This window comes from Xyrauchen texanus, chromosome 8 (genome assembly GCF_025860055.1).
Source record: "Xyrauchen texanus isolate HMW12.3.18 chromosome 8, RBS_HiC_50CHRs, whole genome shotgun sequence".
Taxonomy (NCBI): Eukaryota; Metazoa; Chordata; class Actinopteri; order Cypriniformes; family Catostomidae; genus Xyrauchen; species Xyrauchen texanus.
This window is the reverse complement of record NC_068283.1, coordinates 9119750-9146235: the sequence shown is the minus strand read 5'-3', so window position 1 is coordinate 9146235 and position 26486 is coordinate 9119750. Positions and strand designations below refer to the sequence as shown.

Sequence of the window (26486 nt, the reverse complement as noted above, 5' to 3'; positions counted from 1 at the left end):
AATGTTGATTAACACAAAAAATTATTTTGACTCGTCCCTCATTTTCTTTAAAATAAAAAAAAGCAAATATGGAGGTTCCAGTGAGGCACTTACAGTGAACAGAGCTGATTTTTGGAGGGCTTAAACACAGAAATGTGAAGCATATCCATTTATAAAAACACTTACATTAATTCTTCTGTTAAAAATAATTTATTATTTGAGCTGTGAAGTTGTTTAAATTGTCATTTTTACAGTTATTTAAGGGTTTTAGGGTTTTGACTGCACCTCCACTCTACTGTCAACAAGTGGGCATGAATCGCCTCTTTCATGCGCAGAATAGCATTAATCAACAGTTGTGTTTATTAAGGATGCATCCTTAATCCAGACATCAGCAAGCTGCAGCCCTTCTCTACCTCTGCGGATTGTGGCATTCGTATTTGGGACCTGCGATCTAGCAAGTGTATCTGTGTTTTGGAGAGTCACTACAGTGCCGTCGCATCTCTGGTCTTTTCTCCTGATGGCCAGACACTGGTCAGGTAAATGGGAAGGACACTACACATATCACTTGAAACACTTTGTTTGTTTCCTTCAAAGATAACATGTTAAGCACTTGTTAAAGAACAAGTTTGGTTAAAAAATAATGTAGCTCTGTCTCTACAGAGACAGTCTTTGTGTCGATGAAGCCCTAAGAGTCCATTCATATGAGTGATGAAATATAATATCAGATTGTGGTACATTATTTACTTAACAGGGAATTTAAAAATTCTGCTCTGCTTGAAAATGTTTAATATATAATCTTGGATGTGACGTTTCTGGGAAAGGAGGACACTGTTATGAGTGTGAGGGAAGCAGGACAAGGCAGACGGGAGGTTCGAACCCAAATGCGGCTTTATTGATAGTAACACAAAATAAACAAACTCTGGAACAAAAGAAAAGTCCTCGATGGGAAAAAGTAGACTAAAACACAACTAAAAACACAGACAAACACAAATTGACTAAATATCCACGGAGGGTGGGGAATCCTCGAACAAACACGGGTGGAGATAAACAGGGATACCTCGAACAGACACGAATGGAGATAGTGCACACAGGCTTAGGCAAAGAACATGAAACGTAAGGCATCGACATGAAACGCCAACAAATGACAAAGGGAAGGGGAAACAGCGAGGTTTAAATAAACAGACACGGTGATGACAAAATAACGGATCAGGTGCGGACAATAACGCAGTGACAACAGTGATAAGAGCCGGGAGTGACGGGAAGTGTAGTTTATACAAGGACAGTGAGACTCGGGGGGGACAACAGTGAAAACGTGACATGGAATATGATCGGTGAAGTGTGAAATGGAAAACACGGGGCAGACAACGAGATCGTAACGGAAAATACGAGGCAGACAACAAGGGATCATAACATAAAACATGGGGCAGACAACAAGAGATCGTAACGTAAAATACAAGGCAGACAACAAGGGATCGTAACATAAAACACGGGGCAGACAACAAGGGATCGTAACATAACCCCCACTCAAAAGGACTGGATTCCAGACGGTCCTAAAATAAAATACAAAAACAGTAAAAATGAACAAAGAACCCAGGAGTGAGGGGGTAGACCCGGGGGGAAACAGACAGACCAGGGGGGAAACAAGGGGCACAGAGACAGTCCACGGGGTACAAGGGGCACAGAGACAGTCCACGGGGGTACACAGGGCTACTAGGCAATCCTCGGAGGCACAAGGGGCGGACAGGCAGACCAGGGAGGCCGAGAGGGCAGACAGGCAGTCCATGGGGGAATGAGGCAGGGACCGGTTCAGGTGGCCTGGGGGCGTCCACCGGGCAGGGACTGGTTTAAGAGTCCTGGGAGGTAGCCACAGGACAGAGGAGGATTTAGGTGGTCCGGGAGCTGGCCACAGGGCAAGGGCCGGTTCAGGGGGCCTGGGAGGAGGCCACAGGACAAGGGCTAGTTCAGGGGGCCTGGGAGGAGTGGCTACTGGGGAAGCTGGCGGAGCCGTGTGAGGCAGAGCCAAGGAGGACTTCGGAGGCGGAGCCGTAGAAGACTTGGGCGGCAGCCGAAGGAGGCGTAGGCAGGGCCGTGTGAGACCTTGGGGGCGGAGCAGAGGCAGGCAGAGCCATGGAAGACGCTGTGGGCGGAGCAGAGGCTGGCAGAGCCGTGGCAGACTCAGGTGGTAAGGCCGTGGGTGGGTCAGGAGATGGAGCCGTGGTAGGCGGGGCCAAGGAGGACTTCGAAGGCGGAGCTGTAGAAGACATGTGAGGCGTCACCGGGGAGGCTCAAGAGGCGGCGCCGAGGGAGCTACTGGAGGCGGAGCCGGGGGTGGCTCAGGAGGCGGAGCCGAGGGTGCCACTGGAGGCGGAGCCGAGGGAGCCACTGGAGGCGGAGCTGAGGGAGGCTTCGGAGGCGGAGCCGGGTGAGGCTCGGGAGGCGGAGCCGAGGGAGGCTCAGGAGACGGAGCTGAGGGAGGCTCAGGAGGCTCTAGAGGCGGAGACCTGGAAGGCTCTGAAGCATGCATTTATCCTCACCCTTAAAGGAATGTTCTGGGTTTATTACAAGCTCCTTCCACAGCATTTGTGGTATTATGTTGATTGCCACACAAGTTTATTTGGACTTGCCCCTCCTTTTCTTTAAAAAAGTTTTAAGCACAGAAATATGCATCTTATAATTTTATAAAAGCACTTACATTAAATCTCCTGTTAAAACTTGTGCATCATTTGAAATGTTTCAATTTTCTTTTTACAGTAATTTTAGGGTTTGTTGACATTACATCATCATGGCAATGAAGTTGTAAAATTGGCTATAACTTTACTCAGAAAAGGTTAGTAAGTGATTTTATCACACTAAAATCCTGTTAACACACATATTGTTTATGTCTTGTGGCTATACTTTTGAAAAAGTGTGTATTTTAAAGTAAAAAATTTGGCCCCATTCACTTCCATTGTAAGTGCCTCACTGGAACTCAGATTTTTTCTTTTTCTTTTTTAAGAATTTAAGATATATTTTTGTGGTAATCAACATTATGCTACAAATGCTGTCGATTGAGCTTAACTTGATTTGAACCCAAAATATTCCTTGAAGTTTTTTTAATTGTTCATGTGTAAACATTAGAAAGCAAAAAGTAAATATTACATCTAAGGTTTTCCACAAGTGGCATTTGTCATCAGTCTACATTGTTGACATTCTCATCAACATAAAGCAAACAGTTATCTTGGCATCTTTTCTGAAGATCTACTCTGATAATCTGTCTGCAGATACCATCTTGTCGATAGATGTGTTGCGAAAGGGTTCCATGTTCAAGGTGTGCAAAGGTCTATTTTTTTCCTTTGAAAGCTGGACTTGACTGAATCAGTCAAACATTCAAACTATTAAATTCTGAAAGAACAGTATTGTTAAAACAACTGAGTTTTTATGTAACATTTTGCACAGGACAAATCCCTGCGGCTGTGGAGGATGGATCCGGAGAGCGGCTGCGTGAAGTGTGTGGCTCAGGGCAGGGAACATTCCAATAACATGGGCTCTATCGCCTGCTCCAGGTCAGATCTCTGCAGCCATGCAGTCAGCCCTGAAAGAATATTACTTCTGTTTGATAAGATTGTGATTGCAAAATCTCTATAAGTAGAGATGGGAATTTGGAATGTCATAAAATATCGATACATAAATTATTGATTTGCAAGTTTTCTCTATAATTCTATAACTCTATAAAAAGGCATCAATAAATTAATATTAGCCAACATTTAAATTAGAAGCCTGTTTGTATGCTTTCCGAATCTCCCAAGCTTTGACGTACAAGCTTTGGGAGACCACAAGGGGGCGATCTAACATTTACTGTGTTTAATACTGAACGTGTTGATGAGTTGCATGTGCCAGTCCAAAGTTGTACGTTTCAATGAAACTCCTGGCAGGTGAAACCTGGGCTGTCCTGAATTAAACCCTGTGTGTCTTGATACAAGATGTGTTTTGACAGCAGAAAGCATGCCCTCAAGCATGTTCCAGTGCTTTTGTTATTCAGTTTAATGTTTTTGACATCTCTTACCTGTCCAATGTGTGAAAAAAAGCAGGAGGTTGAGAGATAAGAGAAAAATTCACATTTCATGTGTAGATACAGCTCAGTCTTTCTCCAAAATGCAATTATTATAAACTATTAATAGAACATCTAACTCATATATATATATATATATTAATTATAAAATATATTAGAATTATATTTATTCTGATGTTTCTTTTGATATTTTATATATATATATATATATATATATATATATATATATATATATATATATATATATATATATATATATGTCACGTCCCTGTGTTGTCTGCCCCGTGTTTTCTGTTTCACATATCACTTATCATGTTCCATGTCGCGTTTTCCTTGTTGTCCGCCCCGTGTTTCACTGTCTGTGTATAAAACTACAATTCCCACAATTCTTGGCCTCTCTCACTGCCTGCACTCTTCATTGTTCTCACCTGTGTCTCGTTTAGTCGTCATTGTGTTTGTGTATTTAACCCTGTTTGTTTCTCCATTCCCCTGTCGGTCTTTGATGTATGTGGACGCTTGTTACCCGTGCTTTCTGTCTTGGTTTATTCCCCGGTACCCCCTCTGTAAGCCTTCCGTGTTTTGTTAACCCTTTGTATACCTCCGTGTTTTGTTTTACCTTTTCCCCTCGTGGATGTTTCCTTTGTTCGTGTTGCCTTTTTATTTAATAAAGTCATCGCTGCTTTTAGAGCCCCACTCCTCGTCTGCCTTCGTCTGATTCGTGACAAAATATATATATATATATATATATAAGTGGAGCGGAGGGGGGCGGGGCCGGGCTGGAATGTCGCACGCCCGGTCCCCAATCGGCCTGATGGGGCGCATGCCATCAGTTCGAGAGAGAGAGACTTATGGGCATGTCCGTCATGTGTGTGTTTATGTTTGTGATTTTTGTTTTGAGTGTAATTAAATAATATTTATATTGACAAGCCGGTTCTTGCCTCCTCCTTGCCCATCTTAACCCCCTTACAATATATTTACAGATCAGCCACAACATTAAAACCACCTGCCTGGGGGCCTGGGTAGCTCATCAAGTAAAGACGCTGACTACCACACCTGGAGTCACAAGTCCGAATTCGGGCGTGCCGAGTGACTCCGGTCATGCTTCCTAAGCAACCAATTGGCCCAGTTGCTAGGGTGGGTAGAGTCACATTGGGTTAACCTCCTCGTGGTCCCTATAATGTGGTTCGCTCTTGGTGGGGCACGTGGTGAGTTGTGTGTGGATGCCACAGAGAATAGCATGAAGCCTCCACATGCACTACGTCTCCACGGTAACACGCTCAACAAGCTACGTGATAATATGTGCAGATTGACAGTCTCAGACACGGAGGCAACTGAGATTCCTCCTCCGCCACCCAGATTGAGGTGAGTCACTACACCACCATGAGGACTTACAGAGCATTGGGAATTGGGCATTCCAAATTGGGAAGAAAAAATAAATAAATAAAATGTCCTCCCTAATATCGTGTAGGTCCCCCTCATGTCACCAAAACAGCTCTGACCCATTGAGGCATGGACTCCACAAGACCTCTGAAGGTGTCCTGTATTATCTGGCACCATGACGAGAGCAACAGATCCTTTAAATCCTGTAAGTTGCAAGGTGTGGTCTCCGTGGATAAGATCTGTTGATTAGAACATGTCATGTCGTCTGCCAGACATGTCTGGTATGCAATCTACTTTAAGCATCCTCCACTCAAACTTGCAGGAAACTTTTCTGATTATCGATGTTAAAATGAAAAAGGCATCAATCCCAAGCCTAATGGGAATCTTAAGGAATTTACATTTCTCTAGGAGCAATCCACCAATAATTGGTTCTAACTGTACACAGGTTAAAGAAAATCTTTCTGGTATCAGGGAGTCTGGACTGCACAGTTAATGTGTGGTATCTGCCTGAACATCGTCCTGCTGCGGGGTGTAAACCAGCCTTGATGACATCACGACTCACGGAGAAAGCTCATGACAAGGTGGGTCGTTGGCAGGCACTTACTCTTTCAATGAAACTCCTGTCAGGTGAAACCTGGGCTGTCCTGAATTAAACCCTGTGTGTCTTGTTACAAGATGTGTTTTGACAGCAGAAAGCATGCCCTCGAGCATGTTCCAGTGCTTTTGTTCTTCAGTATAATGTTTTTGACATCTCTTACCTGTCCAATGTGTGAAAAAAAAGCAGGAGGTTGAGAGATAAGAGAAAAATTCACATTTCATATGTAGATACAGCTCAGTGGTACCTTCAGGCATTTGGAAATTGCTCCTAAGGATGAACTGGTGTAACGAACTCTGACCCTCAAGTTCACCCCGCCCAATCACCAGAATATTAGTTTCACCTGCACGGTTCACTTCCTCTACATATACTCTGCCCTTTCTCTCCACACTTGTTGGTTATTGTTTAGTATCCCCTTCGCTTTGCCAGCTCTAGTGTTTCGCTAGCTTCCCCTGTCTATTCTACTTGCTTGTTTTGTCTATACGTATATTCTGATTCCTCGGCTTCGACCTTACGCTCCCCTTGAATACGCTTCTGTGGATTTGCCCCTCTGTTATATTCTGATTCCCCGGATTCGACCTTACGCTCCCCTTGACTACGCTTCTCTGGATTTGCTCCTCTGTACTTTTGCTATTCCTGCCAATAAAGCAGTTTTATCCGACATTGTGACTATCTCTTCTTGTGCGTGTGACATAATAACCAACCACACAGAAGATAGTCACAATGGATTCCACCGAGAACCTGCAAAGCTCACTAGAGCAGATTTGTGCGGCACTTTCTGCCCAAGGATCTACGGTTGGGAGACATGACCAAGCGCTCACAGCCCAGGGGCAGCAGGTACAGGAGATACTACTGACGGTACGTGCTATTTCTGATCAGTTTACACCTGCTCCACCTGTGTCTGTCCCTGAACCCGTTGATACACCCAGCGTGTTCCCGAGCGCCGCGAGTTTTCAACCCCCCGAGAGGTTTGATGGCTCTTCGGACGCTTGCCAGGGGTTATTAATGCAACGCAGCATATACATGAAGTACCACCCCCTTTTACGCACTGACAATGAGAGAATTCATTTTTTAATCTCACTTCTCACAGGCAAAGCACGGCAATGGGCCACCGCATTATGGACGGCTGATAGCCCCATTCTTGCGTCATACGATCAGTTTTGCCACCAGATTGCCGTGGTTTTTGATCACCCAGCAGCTGGTAGAGATGTGGGCAGTCGCCTCGTGTTTCTTAAACAGGCGTCACGCACTGCCTCCGACTATGCACTAGATTTTCGCACCCTTGCCGCGGGTAGCGGATGGAGCGACCCCGCTCTGTTAACTGTCTACCGCCTGGGTTTGAACAGCCAGCTACAGATGGAGCTAGCCTGTCGAGGAGAGTCACTATCGCTGGAAAATTATATTCAGCTTTCCATCACGGTGGATAACCTCCTGCGCGTTCACGCTTTTCGCAGTCCCGTAGTCGTCCGAGGTCACTCAGTGGGCTCTGACTTGACCAAAACCCCACCTCTCGAAAACCCGTCTGGTTCCGAACCCATGCAGCTTGGGCGCACCACATTAACCCCTGCGGAGCGCACTAGACGCTTGTCACAGAACCTCTGTCTGTACTGTGGCAAGCCAGGTCATCGTATTGCCTCATGCCCGGTCTGTCCCCAGCCTTCTCTCTCCAGGAACCAGGTTAGAACGTCTTCATACTCAGCATTACCCAGAAGCAGGTTTGCCTCCCTGGGATGTTGATTTTTAACCATGTCTCCTTTTCTACCCCAGCCCTAGTGGATTCCGGGGCAGCGGGGAATTTTTTGGACGATGGCTTGGTCCAGAGACTAGGTATCCCACTCAGTCCGGTCGTGCCACCTCTCAAAGTGAATTCTTTGGATGGGGCACCCCTCGGATCGGGTTTCATCTCCTTCAGAACCATGCCATTTTCCCTCCAAGTGGGCTTATTCCACACGGAACCCATTCAGTTTTTTATTGTTCAGTCACCCAGGGACCCAGTGGTTTTGGGTCACCCCTGGTTATCGCTTCACGACCCCCACATTTCCTGGCGCACGGGGGAGCTGTTGCGCTGGACTGACCACTGTCTGTCTCACTATATTTCCCTCCCGGTGTTCTCCACCTCCGTAGAGAGCCCCGAAGTGAAATCTCCGGTCTCCATTCCCCCTGAGTATTCTTCCTACGCTGATGTGTTCGAGAAGACCCAGGTTAGTCTCCCTCCACATCGTAGTGTGGACTGCGCCATCGATCTCCTTCCGGGGTCCCCACTCCCTAAGAGCATAGTGTACCCCTTAACGCTGCCTGAGACCAAAGCTATGGAGGACTACATCGACGAGGCGCTCAGTCTTGGCATAATTTGACCATCCACCTCCCCAGTAGCATCTGGCTTCTTTTTCGTGGACAAGAAGGATGGCGGGCTTCGCCCCTGCATCGATTACCGTGCCTTAAATAAGGCAACGGTGAAGTTCGCCTATCCCTTGCCTCTCATCCAGCCGGCCCTCGAGCAGGTCAGTAAGGCCAAGATCTTCACAAAGGTTGACCTCAGGAGCGTGTACAACCTCGTACTCATTCGCAAGGGGGACGAGTGGAAGACTGCAATCATCACCACCAGGGGGCACTACGAATACTTGGTGATGCCGTACAGCCTCGCCAACTCCCCCTCGGTGTTCCAGTCGTTTATGAACGAGATCTTCCGGGACATGCTGGACCTCTTCCTCGTCATCTACATAGACGACCTTTTAATTTACTCCTCCACGTCTCAAGGGTGTTACAGAGACTGAGAGAGCATGACCTGTTCGTTAAGGCAGAGAAGTGTGCCTTTCACCGTTCCTCCGTCTCCTTTCTGGGCTATGTCCTGTCTGCAGGAACCATGGAGATGGAGACCGTCAAGGTTGCCGCAGTCCTGTCCTGGCCGGAACCTAGGATGCTCAAGGAGCTCCAACAGTTTCTGGGTTTCGCCAACTACTACAGGTGCTTTATCAGAGACTTCGGTAAGATCGCCGCACCTCTCACTTCTCTGACACGAGGCAACCCGAAGTCCCTCACATGGAGCGCACCCGCTCAGCAGGCCTTCCAGGCTCTAAAGGACGCCTTTACTACTTCCCCTGTTCTCCAACAACCCGATCCCACTCTCCCGTTCGTGGTAGAGGTGGACGCCTCTGAGGTGGGGGTGGGAGCAGTACTCTCTCAACCACACGGGGCTAAGCTGTACCCTTGCGCTTTCTACTCCCATAAACTATCCTCCCCGAACAAAACTACGACGTCGGGAATAGAGAGTTGCTGGCCATTAAGCTTGCCCTTGAGGAATGGAGCCATTGGTTGGAGGGCTCTAAGTTCCCTTTCGTCGTCTTCACCGACCATAAAAACCTGGAGTACCTTCGCTCGGCCAAGAGGTTGAACCCCAGACAAGCCAGGTGGGCCATGTTCTTCACTCATTTTAATTTCTCTGTTACTTTTCGCTCTGGCTCCCAGAACATCAAGGCTGACGCCCTCTCTTGTCTCTTCAGCTACGGCTCTGAACCTCCGGGGCCGGAGACTATTCTCCCCACGTCGTGCGTCGTAGCACCCGTTAGGTGGGAATTGACGGAGGCCATCCTGCAGGCTCAAGGCAACGAGCCCGCGCCTCCTCAAACCCCCCCCAACAAGATGTACGTACCCACCATTATTCGCCCTCAGCTGATGCAGTGGGTCCACACTTCCCTTTGTTCTGGCCACCCGGGTATCACCCGTTCTACCGAGCTACTCGCAAGGAGATTTTGGTGGCCCTCGCTCAAGGACGACGTCCATGACTATGTCCTCTCATGTCCAGTCTGTGCCCAGTCCAAAACTCCTTGTCACCTTCCCGCAGGGCTCCTACAACCGTTGCCTATACCTGATCGACCGTGGTCCCACATCGCCATGGACTTCATTACCGACTTACCCCCCTCTGACAGTCGTACTGAAATCCTGGTTGTGATAGACAGGTTTTCCAAGATGTGCCGCTTGATTCCCCTACCCGGACTACCCAACGCTACCCAACTGGCCGACCTCATGATCAACCACGTCTTTAGGAACTTCGGCATTCCTGAGGAGATTACTTCAGATCGAGGTACCCAATTCACTTCTCGCTTCTGGCGAGCCTTCAGCGACAGACTGGGTATCCAACTCAACTTCTCCTCGGGATACCACCCCCAGACCAATGGCCAGACTGAGCGTCTCAACCAAGAGATTGGTAAATACCTGAGGGCCAGCTGTGCCCAGAACCAAGGCAACTGGCACACCTACCTTCCCTGGGCCGAATATGCCGAATACGGTCAGCTCTTCGACTCACCTCACCCCATTCCAATGCGTCCTGGGCTATCAACCACCCCTTTTCCCTTGGGAGGCCGATCCCAGTGACGTTCCGGCGGTGGATGCCTGGGCCCAGAGGTGTGCCCAGGTCTGGAGAGCCACCCATGACCGTATACAACGCTCCACCCAGACCCAGAAGTCTAAGGCAGACCGCCGACACCGACCTGCCCCCATATTCCACCCGGGCCAGGGGGTATGGCTATCGACCCGAGACATCCATCTCCGTCTCCCATCCAAGAAGCTGAGCCCAAAGTATGTCGGCCCTTTTAAGATTGTTCAGAGAGTTAACCCAGTCACCTATAAATTGCTTTTGCCACCCCGCTACAAAATTTGTTCTGTTTCATGTTTCCCTTCTCAAGCCCGTGTTTTATAGCCCCATGTTCCCGCCCACGGCATCCCAAACACCCCCTCCACCACTCGATGTCGGAGGTCAGCCCGCCTATACGGTCCGGGCCTTGTTAGACTTCAGACGTCGGGCTGGCGAGTTGCAGTATCTGGTAGACTGGGAGGGCTACGGACCTGAGGAACAGTCATGGGTACGGTCGAGGGATGTCTTGGACCAAGCCCTCAAGCTAGATTACCATCGCCAGCATCCCGATCGTCCTGCACCACTTCCCAGAGGTCGCGCTCCTCGCAACCGAGCGCGGCCGTCCGGTGCCGTCCGTAGCAGAGGGGGGAGTACTGTAACGAACTCTGACCCTCAAGTTCACCCCGCCCCCTCTAGCTCTCACGCTCGCTCCCAATCACCAGAATATTAGTTTCACCTGCACGGTTCACTTCCTCTACATATACACTGCCCTTTCTCCCCACACTTGTTGGTTATTGTTTAGTATCCCCTTCGCTTTGCCAGCTCTAGTGTTTCGCTAGCTTCCCCTGTCTATTCTACTCGCTTGTTTTGTCTATACGTATATTCTGATTCCCCGGCTTCGACCTTACGCTCCCCTTGACTACGCTTCTGTGGATTTGCCCCTCTGTTATATTCTGATTCCCTGGCTTCGACCTTACGCTCCCCTTGACTATGCTTCTCTGGATTTGCCCCTCTGTACTTTTGCTATTCCTGCCAATAAAGCAGTTTTATCCGACATTGTGACTATCTCTTCTTGTGCGTGTGACAACTGGACTTGTGGAGGTCCACCATTTTATTTTTTAGGTCTTGGCTGATACATCCACAGGTACACCTCCAATTCACTTCAATTAGCCCATCAGAAGCTAATTGGCTAATTGCCTAAAGGCTTGAAATAATTTTCTGGATTTTCCGAGCTGCTTAAAGGCTCAGTTAACTTAGTGAATGTATACTTCTGGCCCACTGGAATTGTGATATAGTCAATTAAAAATGAAACAATCTGTCTGTAAACTTACTCTAAAATTACTAATTTCATGCATGAAGTAGATGTTCTAAACGACTTGCCAAAACAATAGTTTGCTAATATGAAATCTGTGGAGTGGTTAAAAAATTAGTTTTAATGACTTCAACCTAAGTGTATGTAATTTCTTACTTCAACTATATTTTTTATTTTGCACTCCCAGTGGTAATTATCTGGCACAAAGTCAAGTCAAGTGGTTTTTATTTTCGTTCAACCATATACAGTTAGTAAAGTACACAGTGAAACGAGACAATGTTCCTCCAGGAGCATGGTGCTCCATAAAACAACATAGGACAAACACAGAACCACATGAGACGATACAGACTAAATAACGTACCTTTATAAAGTGCACATGCAAACGTGTGCATAAAGTACGGGACAGTACAATAAATTACTCAAAATGAACAGGACAATAGGCAGAGTGAGAGACAGTGAGAGACAGCGAATGCTTCGGTACCTCTTGCCAGATGGCAGGAGGGTGAAGAGTTTGTGTGAGGGGTGTGTGGGGTCATCCACAATGCTGGTTGCTTTGCGGATGCAGTGATTTTGTAAATGTTTTTGATGGAGGGAAGAGAGACCCCGATGATCTTCTCAGCTGTCCTCACTATCCTCTGCAGGGCTTTGCAGTCCGAAACGTGCAAGTCCCAAACCAGGCAGTGATGCAGCTGCTCAGGATGCTCTCAATAGTCCCTCTGTAGAATGTAGTGAGGATGGGGGGTGAGAGGTGTGCTTTCCTCAGCCTTCGAAGAAAGTAGAGATGCTGCTGGGCTTTCTTGGCTATAAAGCTGGTGTTGAGGGACCAGGTGAGGTTCTCCGCCTGGTGAACACCAAGGAATTTGGTGCTCTTGACGATCTCCACAGAGGAGCCGTTGATGTTCAGCGGAGAGCAGTCACTCTGTGCTCTCCTAAAGTCAACAACCATCTCTTTTGTTTTGTCCACATTCAGAGACAGGTTGCTAGCTCTACACCAGTCCATTAGCCGCTGCACCTCCTCTCTGTATGCTGACTCGTCGTTCTTGCTGATGAGACCCACCACAGTCATGCCATCGGCAAACTTAATGATGTGGTTCGAGCTGTGCATTGCTGCACAGTCGTGAGTCAGCAGAGTGAACGGCAGTGGACTGAGCACACAGCCCTGGGGGGCCCCAGTGCTCAGTGTGGTGGTGGAGATGCTGTTCCCGATCTGGACTGACTGAGGTCTCCCAGTCAGGAAGTCCAGGATCCGGTTGCAGAGGGAAGTGTCCAGGCCCAGCAGGTTCAGCTTTCCAATCAGGTGCTGAGGATTGATTGTGTTGAATGCTGAGCTGAAGTCTATGAACAGCATTCAAACATATGAGTCCTTTTTATCTAGGTGGGTGCGGGCCAGATGGATAGTTGTGGCGATGGCGTTTTCTGTTGAACGGTTGGGACGGTACGCAAACTGCAGTGGGTCTAGTGAGAGGTGGCAGCTGGGTCTTAATGTGCCTCATGACGAGCCTCTCGAAGCACTTCATGATGATGGGTGTGAGTGCGACGGGATGGTAGTCGTTGAGGCAGGACACTGAAGACTTCTTTGGCATGGGGATGATGGTGGTGGCCTTGAAGCACGTTGGAACGACGGCGCTGCTCAGAGAGATGTTGAAGATGTCGGTAAGAACATCTGCCAGCTTCCGTGGGTTGACTCTACATAGAGTTTTCCTCACATCAGCAGTGGTAAGACAGAGCACCTGATCGTTGGAAGGAGGGGTCGCCACCTTCCTCGCCACCACGTGGTTTTGCACCTCAAAACGAGCGTAGAAGTTGTTCAGCGCATCTGGAAGGGAGGCCTCTTTGCCACAGGCAACTGATGTTGTCCTGTAGTTGGTGATGGCCTGGAAGTGACTGAGTCTCGTGTCCTGGGCAGCGAATGCACCTCCGCAGTCATCGACGGCTTCTGGTTGGAGCGTGTGGTGATGGTCTTGGAGAAGGTGACATCATCAATGCACTTGCTGATGTAGCTGGTCACTGATGCTGTGTATTCCTCCAAGTTGGTAGAGTCGCCATATGTAGCAGCCTCCCTGAACATGTGCCAGTCAGTACACTCAAAACAGTCCTGAAGAGCAGAGATGGCTCCTGCTGGCCAGGTTTTCACCTGCTTCTGGAGCGGTTTAGTGCATCTGAGGAGCAGTGTGTATGCTGGAATTAGCTTAACAGAGATGTGGTCTGAGTTGCCGAGGTAGGGGCGAGGCTTCACCCGGTATGCGCCTGGGATGTTTATGTAAACAAGATCAAGCGTGTTCGCCCCTCTCATTGCAAAGTCCACATACTAATGGAATTTAGGGAGCACTGTCCTGAGATTCGCATGGTTGAAATCTCCGGCGACAATAAACAGTCCGTCAGGATGAGCGTTCTGCAGTTCACTAATAGCCCCATACAGTTCACAGAGCGTTCCTTAGCGTTAGCGCAGGGGGGAATGTAAACTCAAGTTATAATAACAGTGGTGAATTCCCATGGTAAATAAAAAGGTCTGCATCTAACAGTCACAAGCTCCACCAGCGAGAAGGAGTAACTAGAGACTAGCATAGAGGTAATGCACCATTCCGTGTTGAAGTAAACACACAAGCCACCACCGTGAGTCTTACCGCACAGAGCTGCATTTCTGTCGGCACGAAACGAGGCAAGCCCATCCAGCTGAATGGTGGCATCCGGAACTCTGTCGCTGAGCCACGTCTCCGTGAAAACAAAGATGCAGCAGTCTCTAAGCTCATGCTGCGTAGTCTGCTGGAGTTGGATGTAGTCCAGTTTATTGTCCAGGGAGCAAACATTTGAGAGCAGGATAGACGGGAGAGCCGGCCAACTAGGGTTTGTTTTTAGCCTTGCATGGACCCCCGCCCTCTTGCCATGCTTTCGCTTCCTTGCACACCACTTACAACGTCCCCTCCCCCAGTCACCAGCATCAGGCGACGCCGAGGACTGGAGGACTGGAGGTCTGGTCTCCGCAGCAAGCAGAGTTCGCGTAGCTTCTCCTGCAGATCATCATGCAGCTTGGTTGTTGCATGAATCTTATATTTTAGCAGTGTCTGGCGATGGTAGAAACGAACACCGGTTTCTCCAATGTCCATGTGCCGTAAAAGTCGGGCTAAGTGACAAAAATAGCACTATTTTGGATCCGGAGTGGCCGCTGCGTGCTACCGCGCCGACATTTTGGATCAACCCAATGGAAAAACAATGAGGATCTCAATTATGATTGAACAGATCAATGACTGAACAGATCCGTTTTACACTAACAATATTGTTTCACAGATAAAACAAGACAGTGCCATAATTTACATCACTGAGGTGAAAACATAGTGGCAGCAGCATTTCACTAAATATTAAATTATTTGTAATAATATTTTAATCTTTTTAAAATTATTATTGTAATATACTATACATTTTTATTTAAATGAACAGTCCGAATAAACTCATTCACTAAAATTTATCACAATACTTGAAATTAAAGAATGCACATTTTAAACTAATGTAAAAAATACCCATATAATGCAGTATGACAAAAAATGGTGATGGAAACTTTTTTTTAAACCGGTCATGCTACTGAAAATATGTTTGTAGTGTTGCTACTTTTTGTTTCGTTGCTTCACCCCTGATTTTATTTTGCATTATGCTTATGTTGTTTTTTCTCTTTCTCAAATCTCTTTTCCTAAAGAATGTGTGGCCATCTCTCCAAATTAAAAACTGCTGGTGTCAGGCTCTCAAGATCGCACAGCTAAACTCTGGACGCTGGCTGATATGAGTCTGTTAGGGGGTCTTCAGTCGGAATATCTGGTGTGTTCAGTTCTCTCCTTTGGAGAGAGGTCTTGGCTACGGCATCCGCAGACAGCTCCATCAAACTATGGGGCATTCATGATTTCAGCTGCCTCAAGAGATTGATTTTGTTGTGATTTTGAGGGATACATTGATTGTCAGAGACATCTCATATACCATGCTGCAATGCTATCGTTACTATAATCAAAAGAGAGTAAATTAACCATGTTTTGACTGTCTCTGCAAAACGTTAACATTCAGCAGCCAAAGATGTTTGTCAGACATGTTATTATATATACAGTACAGTTGTGTACATGTCATTGCCTCTTGAGTACTCGAGTACACAAAATGACCAAAATCCCCATCTCTAGTTGATTGGTGAGATTATTAAGTGTTTTTGTATTTTTCTGCAGGTATTTTGAGGCATAATGCCTCTGTGCTGAAGATCATATTTGTTTTTTGTTTTTTTGCACTTTCATAAATTATATTTGATTGATTATTTCATATCAATATAAGTTTACTACCACAGGATATATATGTCTTTTATTTATTACAAGATAAATTTGTTCTATGTTCATACAAATAAATACTATGTTGAGTTGATTTTCTGTGCAACAGTTGTGAATTAACAGTATTATGTGTGTACACACATCAAATCAAATCCCTTTTTTGTCACTCATCCATATACACGAGTGCAACAGTGGGTGAGAGTCTTGCAGTTCCGAGCAACATAGCAGTCATGACAGATATTAGACATTATACATGCTATTTATTACTCAAGGTGGCTTCTGTAATTGGCTTGATTTACATTTGACAGTTATTCAATGAAGAAGCAATGTGGAAGTGAACTGTAGCAAGTGTAACACATGAACAGTATGATATGGCTCATTTGGTTGTACTACTGAAAGTTGTGCAACTATTTAGACTCAAAAAGTGCCTGATAAAATACACATATGTAGCTTATGTGTTATGTGTAGCTTAATATGTGTTTTACAGGCAGTTGCGTCTCATGAAATTTTAATGTGAAAGTAATGAATCTTGTTCTAGATTTGTCCTGATTTGTTGCATTTTCTATTATTCTGCAGAATTAGAATAATTCTATTCTTTCCTTATAATGACACTAATTTAAAATTAGTAAAATCCCAGATGCAGTTCATTGTTCTACCAAAATCCCAATAACAACCAGAAAACATTTTGTGCATAACGCAGGACTTTTAACTACCAAAATTTCAGTAGTCGGTGCCGATACCAGTAATAATTTTACAAATCTCGATAGTAATTTCGATACCACAGAAAAGAAACTGGTAATATACCATTGAGCACTATCATATATATATCCTTTATTTTCACCAGATTCTTCAGATAATGAAATGCACCAAGTTGGAGGAAATGAAGGTATGAAGTTGAAGTCACAATATATGTGCTGACTGGGCATGTTTCTGTATAGTCACATCTTTGCATGTCCTTGATTATCTTGATTATCTAATCAAAATAAAAAATTTGAATTGATTGAGGATAAAAATATGTATGAATGTTATCAATGATAACAGATTTAGATACAGCAAATCCCCACGAGGTGTCAGTGATCATTTTTATGTTACTACAGAGGACCTTGTTATACTGCAAAACCAAGTTCTTTTAACTGTAGAATCCTCCAGAGGCGGCCACAGAGTAACACAGAGAAATAATAATAAATAAATAAATAAAAAACATATCGGCATAGATTTTGCAGATAGCCAATAGTTCTATCGGGAAGATACGCAGACTTGAGTGAAATTTAAGATGACATTTATTTGATGAATATAAAACAGAAAAGTAATGTCTGGCAGTCTGAAGAAGTTGTACTCAGAACCGTCATATCCTGCCGGAGATAGGAGGCAGGAGCGAGGAGCCTACCCCCATGCAGGACGGGACTCAACTGGTGGTGGTGGGGTGGTGGAGGTTGCCGCGTTAGCACACTGAAACAGCAGTGTTATTGTGAGCAGACTTATAAAGCAATGGCTTACATGTGATTGGCTAGGAATTACCTAGCTATTGGTGCGATTTTGTACAGCTGCTATTCTTCCCGCTAGAACTATGCATTATTACATGCAACTATGCAACTATTACATTTCCCTAAAGCAACTAATCGGCACCGATTAATGGTAAACCGATATATCGGTCTACTTTTAATAGTCAGAGCCTTTTTAAAATGATTCTGTGTTTGTGGTTTATGCAGTTTAACATACTTAAACCCAACATTGCAGCTTTTGGCCGATTTTACATTTTTAATTCATGATAATGGTCATTTAAATGTCCCAGACTTTTTTCTATGTAATTTTGCAGTGGTTCTGATGAACTCATGAAGTTGTGGACCATAAAGTGTGTGAAAACCTTGGACGCTCACCAGGACAAAGTGTGGGCTCTGCATGCCAGCATCAAAGATGACCTGATAGTGACTGGATCTGCTGATTCCACCATCATACTGTGGAAGGTCATTCCAGACAGATGTCAGCCTAAGGAGGAAATGTAAATATGCAATGATTAAAAGCACAGCTGCCAAATATTTTGCATGTTTAAAGGATCAGTGTTTTTACATGATATCACTGAAAATTATTATTATTTCTTTACTCTTAATTCTGCCTGATATTTGAAGCATCCCGTATTATTTAAAGTCAGAAGGAAGCGGCATTTACAACACTTAACAACCATAATGTGACGTTTTTCTCTTTGAAACAATTTGGGAAATAATGTTGGGCAGGGCTTGATTTTATCCATAGGGATTTCATTGGACTGTGAGGATTAGTCAGCATGATATGAGCCTTTAATAATAAACAAATTGATTTCTGTTCTAATTTGGTGAAAATTAATCAGATGTCATCATCATCTCTGGCATGGATGACAAGGAAAGCCTAGTCTTGCTCACTTTAATGAAAATATAAAAATGGTCCATTCATTTCAGACATTTACATTTTCTAAATGTTCTCTCAGTGGATACCCCTGAACTCCCATCCAGTATCATTCCTCAGTCACAAGGGCTTCTATGCTCCCATACTTTGGTATCTGAATGTAAAGAAATATCAAAATATATAATTTGAATGTAAAAATATTCAAACAAATACTGGACTGCTGTTATTATGCTTCAAAACGAACAGATGATCTTTTAACATTCATATCTAACTGCACTTGATTGATGAACTCTATAAAACATTGAAATATTTTGGTAGAAAATCCCTCAGACCCCACTGCTCTGGCTGTCTCTGGGACCCAAGTGCAGTTTATGCCTCCTACACACTACACGACTTTCAAATTTGTCGGATCGTGGTACCGTTCATATTACACATCTGTCTGTCTTGTCGTGGAAGTCGTAGCGTTTTCAGATTACACGAGGAATCGGCGACAGGGGTCAACACATTACAAAACATTTCACTATTGACGAATCCCCGACGACTCTGCCTGGACTCCAAATTACGTTTCACAACAGAGTGCACGCTAGAAGTGATACGAGATACGAAAACAAATGCATGATCATATGTTATGCATTTCAGATTATGTAGATGTGTATGTTTTTAATTGCCTAAATCATCATATATTTTATTGGTTACAATATGAAAAAGTACCTCCTTCTGTAAAATCGACCTATTTGCTTACCTGACTGTACAAGAGAACTGGCAATTTCTCTCCAACTCTTCTCTTTCTCCACCTGGTTGTGATCCAGTTCAGATGAAACACTCCACTCATTTTTCCTCCATTTCTTCGGTCCAATGAGACTTTCTTGATACCGCAGCCATGCTAGTTAAAGTTCTGTTGCAGGTACACCAGGACTCACACTGAAATTTCCCATGCCCCGTTTCTTGCTCTCTTATTGGCTGTAGGTCAACGCTGCAGCTGTATTCAGTCAAAACATATTTCATATTGCACGATTTGGAGTCGCAAACAGGCCCCGATATTTAAAATTCTAGATATTTCGCTGACATCGGTGACGCATCTGCGCTTCTCTCAAATCGCGTCTTTGATAATTCATATATTGTGATCTTCGCTCATGGGAGCGAGCTCCGATTTGCCTATGATTTCGGGCTTTTGTCGGCGATCTCCACAAAACTGTCGGCGAGCGAAAATCTGGCTTAAAATCGTGTAGTGTAAACTTGGCATTAGGAGAGACTATTTTGACTGTTCATGATTTACATATTTTATTTTCTTCTGCCAACTTGGCTGTTCAAATAAATGTGCAATATGTTAATATGAATGTATATAATGATAAATATCGATATCAAACGATATGAAATATTTTTGGCCATATCGCCAAGCCCTACTCCAGCACATCATTTTCTTTCTATGCCAAACAAATGTATATAATTGAAATACCATGCAGGTTTTTGTTAGGTAACCACCATTTCCATTGTCTTTGTTGTCCAAAGTGCTTGTTGACATGAAACTGGTCACAGTTGCAAGCTGGTATTTGTTACACAGTCTACACCATCTGACCAGTTTCAATGCAGTCATTTGTTTGTCTTTCTCTTTTTGTTAGGCTGTGACTGAAGTAGAGCAGAGGAACAGGCCAAACAAAAAGTCCAAGTCCTTAAGTAGGTCTTTTCTGCCCATATTTCACATGTGACAAGTGTATAGAAGCCTGATGGAAAATTTTAAAGGTCAGAGGTGCCAAAAGGTTTTTCGCACAACCAGCAGACTCCTACACACTTATCTATAAAAACATAACATTTGTTCCTAAACCCTAAAGGCAAGTCCACACATTTAACCTTATCTGTCTCCATCTATATCTAGAGATAGGTATATAGAGACTTGGGGTTTGGCTCTTGTGAGTTGGTGTAGCGAGCAACATTTGGTAACACTCCTAACAATGGTTAACCACTGTGAAAATCCTAAAAACTGCTTAGTAATCACCCAGAACTCCCTAAATGCCAAGTAACTACCCTGAACACCCTAACAACTACCTAGTAATCACCAGAACACCCTAAATGCCAAGTAACTTCCCTGAACACCCAAACAACCACGTAGTAATCACCCAGAACATCCTAAACAGCAAGTAACTACCCTGAACACCCAAACAACCTCCTAGTAATCACCCAGAACACCCTAAACGGCAAGTAACTGCCCTGAACACCCTAACAACTACCTAGTAATTACCCAGAACACCCTAAATGCCAAGTAACTACCCTGAACACCAAGTAACTTCCCTGAACACCCAAACAACCACCTAGTAATCACCCAGAACATCCTAAACGGCAAGTAACTACCCTGAACACCCAAACAACCTCCTAGTAATCACCCAGAACATCCTAAACGGCAAGTAACTGCCCTGAACACCAAGTAACTTCCCTGAACACCCAAACAACCACCTAGTAATCACCCAGAACATCCTAAACGGCAAGTAACTACCCTGAACACCAAGTAACTTCCCTGAACACCCAAACAACCACCTAGTAATCACCCAGAACATCCTAAACGGCAAGTAACTACCCTGAACACCCAAACAACCACCTAGTAATCACCCAGAACATCCTAAACGGCAAGTAACTGCCCTGAACACACTAACAACTAACTAGTAATTACCCAGAACACCCTAAATGCCAAGTAACTACCCTGAACACCCAACCAACCACCTAGTAATCACCCAGAACATCCTAAACGGCAAGTAACTGCCCTGAACACACTAACAACTAACTAGTAATTACCCAGAACACCCTAAATGCCAAGTAACTACCCTGAACACCCTAACAACTACCTAGTAATTACCCAGAACACCCTAAATGCCAAGTAACTACCCTGAACACCCTAACAACTACCTAGTAATCACCCAGAACACCCTAAACGCCAAGTAACTACCCTGAACACCCTAACAACTACCTAGTAATCACCCAGAACACCCTAAACGCCAAGTAACTACCCTGAACACCCTAACAACTACCTAGTAATCACCCAGAACACCCTAAACGCCAAGTAACTACCCTGAACACCCTAACAACTACCTAGTAATCACCCAGAACACACCAAATGCCAAGTAACTACTCTGATCACCCTAACAACTGCTTAGTTACCACCCTGAAAACCCTAACAACCTCCTAGTAACCATTCTGTAAACCATAAAAATTGCATGTTAAATTGCTAGAATCACCCAGAACACCCTAAATGCCTTGTTAACTACCATGGACAACCTAACAACTGCCTAGTATCCACCCTGAAAATCCTAACAACTACCTAGTAACCACCCTCTAAATCCTAAAAACTGCCTAGAATCACCCAGAACACCCTAAATGCCTAGTAACTACCCTGAACACCCAAACAAGCTTCTAGTATCCACCCTGAACACCCTAACAGACTCCTATTAACCAACCTAACAACTGTTAACCAGAGGTTAAATTGGGCCGGAGCACAGCTCCGCCTCCTCGGGTCCACAACACACCCTGCCGGAGCTCAGCTCCGTCTCCTACAGCACCAAATATTGTTATTCCACTTGAATTATTTTTAATCTCCTGACTCCTGACAAATACATGGCATATGAGACTGAATAATTAGCAAGACTACACAGAGACACCCAGGCTTCATGGAATTATCAGACGTCATAAATGCATTAATCGCTGACTCAGCACCCCGCCCACAGCCATCAAGGGAAAACTGTCACAATTCTAAGCATAACAGCGACGTTACCATGGAAACCCGCTAACGGCTAGAGCGATCGAATATATCCTGTTCCTGTCTGTAACTTTATCTCAGTGTTTCTCAACTGGTTTTTACTTCAGGACAGATTTTATATTGGACATCAAGTGTCGACCTGCCGTAGATTAAACATAACCTGTATTTAATGTGTCCTGAGTTGCATTTCCTTTTATGTTGCATAGCTTTGTTCATGGTTTTTCAGTACATGAACATGCATCAAGTGACATTATATGTCAAAATATACAGAAACTGTACTTATATGGGCCCATTATTATCCCATTTGTTACCTAATATTAAATTTTTATACACAGAAGGAAAGGCTCCTCATTACCATGGTTAGGTCAGTGTTAGTCTTAAATAATAGTAATAATAATAAATTAATGTATTTATGAAAAATACATATTAGCTTAAACACATCTTGAAATTTAAACTGCCACTGTTGATGTCTACATTCTATCTTTAGATTATTTCATATGAAACTGAAACATTTTGTCAAAATATAACAGTTACATTTACTCATGTAAAATCATGAAACAAATTTGTAAAGGTGATGGTGTGTAATATTTTAATATTGTGTAATAGTTCATATTTTTTACTATTTTGGTTAAGGGGCCACATTGGGTTTTAAGTAGTGCATGGGGTTCCACATTGTATTGCTTTTGAGGTACAATGTTCTGCATTTATCTGTTTTTTGTAACTTTTAAGCCCAGAAATAGTTGTGTACTCAATTTTCTGAAGTGTATCTGTGACTAGTGAGACTATTCTGCAATTGCCTGAAGAATTGTATTGCTCTACAAAGATAGATAGGCCTACTTTTTATCAGGCATTAAAAAACTCAATAAAGGCAGAGATTATACATTTATTTTGCCAACTCTACTTCCCTGTTCATTTATTATTCAGTTTGAATAATAATTTAAAAAAATGCGAAGGGACTTCAACGTTTCTAAATTGCACAAATAAAAAATACATTTACATATTTGTCTCTGGCTTGCAATATTTTCAAACATGTTCATTTCATAAATTTTCCGAGGGTGAAATCCATTGCCTGCCTGTTAACATTCAAGATAAAAAATAATAATAATATAAGTGAATTGTAAAGTATTTGTCTTTGTTTGAATAACTACTCAACCCTAACTTACACATTAATACTGGAAAAAGAGCCCCTTTGGTGTAAAAACACATTAAGTCATTTTACGGCGGGATTTAGAATGATGACCATTCACCGTAAATTAGGGCTCCCCCTCCCAACAGAAGACAATTTAACCACTGCTGTTAACCACCCTGAAAATCCAAACAATTGCCTAGTTACCACGCTGAAAACCCTAATAAGCTTCTAGTATCCACCCTGAACACCCTAAACAAACCTCCTATTAACCACCCTAACAACTGCCTTGTTAACCACTATGGACATCCTAATAACTGCCTAATAACCACCCTGAAAATCCAAACAACTACCTAATAGTCACTCTGAACATCCTAACAAGTGCCTAGTAACCACCGTAACAACCGCTTTGTTAACCATCCAGGGCTGTGTTTCCCAAAAGCATAGCAACCTTTGATTGATCTACGATCTACTTAAGCTTACGATACATTTGGGAAACAAAGCCCTGGACATCCTAACAAGCACCTAGTAAGCACACAGGTGGTCTGCATTCCCACGGAACTCCGGTAGGACCTGATTAGATTTCTTTCAGGAGAGGACAGTATGCCCATGAGTTTTGTGCAGTAGCGGGTGGTTGGAGAAGAGCCTGAAAAATCTGATGTGGATATCTTTTTAATTGTATTAATTTATATATGTAAAAATATATTATCATTTTATTGTACAATTAATTTATTTTGAAAAAAATAAACTGAAAATATGATGTAGAATTTTGCACACAGCATGTGCACTAAATTATCCAATATTTAGAGCAGACTATGGTAGGCTAAGTAGTCAGTGGTGCGTTAGATTGGAAAAATGGCAAAGCAAAGCGTTGACACACTGTGCCGTCAAAGGATGCGAAACTCTGACTTGAAAATTGTCAATTTAGTGTTAAGAAATCACCTCAGGTAAGACAGGTGGGCTTCATGTCACGCATCATCTGATAATAGCAATAACAGAAAAATAAAACGTTCTTTGTTTACAATTGTTATCTATTTGTATGGCGTTTGCCCAAAATGGAAAACAAATGCAGCGTTGCGTGAACGGGAGCGGGCAGAGAGTGGGTGAACTTGGAGTAAAAATCAGAAGAGCATTCTGGTGTGGGACAGAAACCTGCAGGAGCGGGATGAAAAATACAGTTCCTCTAACCTTACTGCCCAGTCTCCACCTTGGACGCCCTAACAGCCACCTTGTAACAACCAATGGCCAAGCAACCACAATTCCCTGACAGTGCCTTAACAACTGAGAACACCTTAGCAACCCCCTAACAACATGCTGACAACTACTCAGAATGTCTAAACAGCTTCAATAACACCTTGACAATCACCCACAGCACCCTAGCATTGTAGCAGCAGGATTGCGTGGGCAAGCATTTTCTTGAGAAATGAAATGTAATAATCATACTATCAATATCTCGTTGATAAATGATCACTATGGTGTAGTGTCATTGTTGTTTATAGATTTCCATTGTGTCTTTCTTCACAGGAAGCAGGATGAGAAGTATCTTAAGGCTCTGGCTATCACTATCTGTCTTCGTCAGTCACACACAGTACTTCTGTTATTAAAGGTGCTTTTTCTTTCTTTAGTTGTGTGCATGAGTCAGCCTCTGTGGTTTACTTTCGAAACGTATTTCTCCTAAACAGGCACTGAGCAGGTCGAGCAGCATTCATATTTAATTCACTTGAGACACACCTCAGCTTCTGTTTATGTCCTGTTTTTATGTACAATTATATGAAAAGGTGAACAAGTCATTTTTTATGAATTTCGTACACAAACAGGACATGGACTAATTTCATATGTTTGCTTATGATTGTGTAAGATGTTGTTTGGTTCATTATTACTCACTCAGTGACTATTTGAACAATGCTCCTTAAACCACAGGTATGTGTAAACACAATACAGCACGTGTATTCTACAATACTTGTTAGATATTCCATCCCTTCACTGAATTGGAAAATCCATCCTTTGTCACGATTTACTGTGATGACATGATACAATCATGATGAATGAACTTATTGATATTTGAAAGTTAGGAACGGTTTCATTTCTTATTTAATTTTTTACAATTGGACATGCTGTCACTATTGACAGATACAGTAGAGAGGATGTAATAAATGAATTAGGGAGCGATAGCAGGGAATATCGTTCCATGGAACACAAAAGGAGAAACGTTGAAGAAAGTGCTGGCTATTCATTTCCATATAAATAAGTAAATGAGGACTGAGGCTATCAAGCTCCAAAAAAGCACCATACATGTAATCCATACAACCCATTCTATATTTTATGTCTTCTGTTGTCTGTTGTTGGTTTTTATTCATGAGCAGACCAAAATATAAGTCGTTATTTAGTGAAAATCTTGCCCTCCACTGTGCATCTGTTCACATTTCATTCCAATCCTCACATGAAGCTATCATATGACTTTAGAAGACTTGGAATATGGCCCACTAGTCTTTTCTGAAACTTTTATGGTCCATTTTTCTTTATGAAGCTTGAAAGCCCCAGTCCCCATTGACTTTTATTATATGGAAAAGAGCAGCCAGTACATTCCTAATATTTCTCCTTTTGTGTTCCACTGAAGAAAGGAAGTCATATAGGCTTTTATAGACATTCGCCAGGGGCTAGAAAGGAAAGGTTTGTACACTTCATGTAAAATACTATATCATCAGGTTCATTCGGACTGTCTTGCCTTGTTGTGGAACTGTAATCTGTTGTGCATTCAGAGTCAGTGTTGTGGTACTGTGTGGTGTGGAACACTAATTCACAGAGTCTGGACGCCCAGGTCGTTCTGCTGGTGCTTCTCACACACCTGAGCCCAGAGGAACGGCTGCAGTATCAAGGGGCCCGCGCGCATCTCGAGGGTCTCATCCCATATACAGGTGAGGTCTTAAGGGCCCTAAACACACAAGCGTTTTTCCCAAACCAATACACACACACACGGTAAACAGAGTACTACTGATCTATTAGAAAGAGATATCTGCTTAACTTTTCCTTATTTGTACGGGTCATTTTGACCCATTTTAAAGCGGTTCATGTATGTAGCCAAATATGTAGCCATTATTCTTTCTGTCATTTACATTAAAAATAGTATAATAAAGGTTTTTTCTTTTTTCCTGCAGAGAGCCACATGCAGAGGATTGGGCATCTCCCGCAGTCCTCCATGTTTCTGGATTACATGTGGCAGAAAATGCGTATTACAGGTTGTAAAGACAGGTAAAAATGTCTGCTTGCTATTAGCTATGA

At 43.8% G+C, this 26486-nt stretch overlaps 1 pseudogene; it reads left to right on the top strand.

The window, feature by feature from the left end:
* Positions 1-496: 496 nt before the first annotated feature.
* Positions 497-26486, top strand: part of LOC127647514 (transducin beta-like protein 3) — a 28204-nt pseudogene continuing 2214 nt past the window's right edge.